At 38.0% G+C, this 2500-nt stretch overlaps 10 pseudogenes; all 10 read left to right on the top strand.

Annotated features, from left to right (window-relative positions):
- The first annotated feature begins 5 nt into the window (after positions 1-5).
- Positions 6-124, top strand: LOC148439207 (5S ribosomal RNA; annotated as a pseudogene).
- A 116-nt stretch (positions 125-240) lies between these two features.
- LOC148439206 (5S ribosomal RNA) lies at positions 241-359 on the top strand (annotated as a pseudogene).
- Positions 360-474: 115 nt separating this feature from the next.
- On the top strand, positions 475-593 carry LOC148439205 (5S ribosomal RNA; annotated as a pseudogene).
- Positions 594-709: 116 nt separating this feature from the next.
- Positions 710-828, top strand: LOC148439204 (5S ribosomal RNA; annotated as a pseudogene).
- Positions 829-944: 116 nt separating this feature from the next.
- On the top strand, positions 945-1063 carry LOC148439203 (5S ribosomal RNA; annotated as a pseudogene).
- Positions 1064-1414: 351 nt separating this feature from the next.
- On the top strand, positions 1415-1533 carry LOC148439202 (5S ribosomal RNA; annotated as a pseudogene).
- A 116-nt stretch (positions 1534-1649) lies between these two features.
- On the top strand, positions 1650-1768 carry LOC148439201 (5S ribosomal RNA; annotated as a pseudogene).
- Positions 1769-1883: 115 nt separating this feature from the next.
- LOC148439200 (5S ribosomal RNA) lies at positions 1884-2002 on the top strand (annotated as a pseudogene).
- Positions 2003-2118: 116 nt separating this feature from the next.
- Positions 2119-2237, top strand: LOC148439199 (5S ribosomal RNA; annotated as a pseudogene).
- Positions 2238-2353: 116 nt separating this feature from the next.
- LOC148439198 (5S ribosomal RNA) lies at positions 2354-2472 on the top strand (annotated as a pseudogene).
- The last annotated feature ends 28 nt before the right edge of the window (positions 2473-2500 follow it).

Raw genomic sequence — 2500 nt, 5'->3', positions numbered from 1 at the left:
TGAGCACCTACAGCCAAACCACACAGGACATGCCCAATCTCATCTGATCTTGGAAGCTATGCAGTGTTGGGCCTGGTTAGTACTTGGATGGGAGACCACCTGGGAATACCAGGTGCTGTAGGTAATTTTATACTGCCATAACATTCTTTTCTATTACATTTTACATTTAATTTTTTCAACTTATCAATGAATTTACTTGAGTTAAGAAGTAATAGAGGTCTAAAATTAATGTTTTTGAGCACCTACAGCCAAACCACACTGGACATGCCCAATATCATCTGATTTTGGAAGTTATGCAGTGTTGGGCCTGGTTAGTACTTGAATGGGAGACCACCTGGGAATACCAGGTGCTGTAGGTAATTTTATACTGCCATAACATTTTTTTCCATTACATTTTACATTTCATTTTTCAACTTATCATTGAATTTACTTGAGTTAAGAAGTAAAAGAGGTCTAAAGTTAATGTTTTTGAGCACCTACAGCCAAACCACACTGGACATGCCCAATCTCGTCTGATCTTGGAAGCTATGCAGTGTTGGGCCAGGTTAGTACTTGGATTAGAGACCACCTAGGAATCCCAGGTGCTGTAGGTAATTTTATACTGCCATAACAGTCTTTTCTACTACATTTTACATTTAATTTTTTCAACTTATCAATGAATTTACTTGAGTTAAGAAGTAATAGAGGTCTAAAGTTAATGCTTTTGAGCACCTACAGCCAAACCACACTGGACATGCCCAATCTCGTCTGATCTTGGAAGCTATGCATTGTTGGGCCTGGTTAGTACTTGGAGGGGAGACCACCTGGGAATACCAGGTGCTGTAGGTAATTTTATATAGCCATTACATTCTTTTCTATTACATTTTACATTACATTTTTTCAACTTATCAATGAATTTTCTTGAGTTAAGAAGTAAAAGAGGTCTAAAGTTAATGTTTTTGAGCACCTACAGTCAAACCACACTGGACATGCCCAATCTCGTCTGATCTTGGAAGCTATGCAGTGTTGGGCCTGGTTAGTACTTGGATGGGAAACCACCTGGGAATACCAGGTGCTGTAGGTAATTTTATACTGCCATAACATTCTTTTCTATTACATTTTACATTTAATTTTTTCAACTTATCAATGAATTTACTTGAGTTAAGAAGTAATAGAGGTCTAAATTTAATGCTTTTGAGCACCTACTGCCAAACCACACTGGACATGCCCAATCTCGTCTGATCTTGTAGTCTTTGCTGTGTTGGGCCTGGTTTGTACTTGGATGGGAGACCACCTGAGAATACCAGTTGCTGTAGGAAATTTTATACAGCCAAAACATTCTTTTCTATTACATTTTACATTTAATTTTTTCAACTTATCAATGAATTTACTTGAGTTAAGAAGTAAAAGAGGTCTAAAGTTAATGTTTTTGAGCACCTACTGCCAAACCACACTGGACATGCCCAATCTTGTTTGATCTTGGAAGCTATGCAGTGTTGGGCCTGGTTAGTACTTGGATGGGAGACCACCTGGGAATACCAGGTGCTGTAGGTAATTTTATACTGCCATAACATTCTTTTCTATTACATTTTACATTTAATTTTTTCAACTTATCAATGAATTTACTTGAGTTAAGAAGTAATAGAGGTCTTAAGTTAATGGTTTTGGGCACCTACAGCCAAACCACACTGGACATGCCCAATCTCGTCTGATCTTGGAAGCTATGCAGTGTTGGGCCTGGTTAGTACTTGGATGGGAGACCACCTGGGAATACCAGGAGCTGTAGGTAATTTTATACTGCCAAAACTTTCTTTTCTATTACATTTTACATTTCATTTTTCAACTTATCATTGAATTTACTTGAGTTAAGAAGTAAAAGAGGTCTAAAGTTAATGTTTTTGAGCACCTACAGCCAAACCACACTGGACATGCCCAATCTCGTCTGATCTTGGAAGCTATGCAGTGTTGGGCCTGGTTAGTACTTGGATGGGAAACCACCTAGGAATCCCAGTTGCTGTAGGTAATTTTATACTGCCATAACAGTCTATTCTATTACATTTTACATTTGATTTTTTCAACTTATCAATGAATTTACTTGAGTTAAGAAGTAATAGAGGTCAAAAGTTAATGCTTTTGAGCACCTACAGCCAAACCACACTGGACATGCCCAATCTCGTTTGATCTTGGAAGCTATGCAGTGTTGGGCCTGCTTAGTACTTAGATGGGAGACCACCTGGGAATACCAGGTGCTGTAGGTAATTTTATACTGCCATAACATTCTTTTCTATTACATTTTACATTTAATTTTTTCAACTAATCAATGAATTTACTTGAGTTAAGAAGTAATAGAGGTCTAAAGTTAATGGTTTTGGAAACCTACAGCCAAACCACACTGGACATGCCCAATATCATTTGATCTTGGAAGCTATGCAGTGTTGGGCCTGGTTAGTACTTGGATGGGAGACGACCTGGGAATACCAGGAGCAGTAGGTAATTTTATACTGCCAAAACTTTCTTTTCT

This window comes from Taudactylus pleione, unplaced genomic scaffold, assembly GCF_031769625.1.
Source record: "Taudactylus pleione unplaced genomic scaffold, aTauple2 ptg001778l, whole genome shotgun sequence".
Taxonomy (NCBI): domain Eukaryota; kingdom Metazoa; phylum Chordata; class Amphibia; order Anura; family Myobatrachidae; genus Taudactylus; species Taudactylus pleione.
The sequence above is the reverse complement of the archived record's forward strand: the minus strand, read 5'-3'. Positions and strand labels throughout refer to the sequence as shown.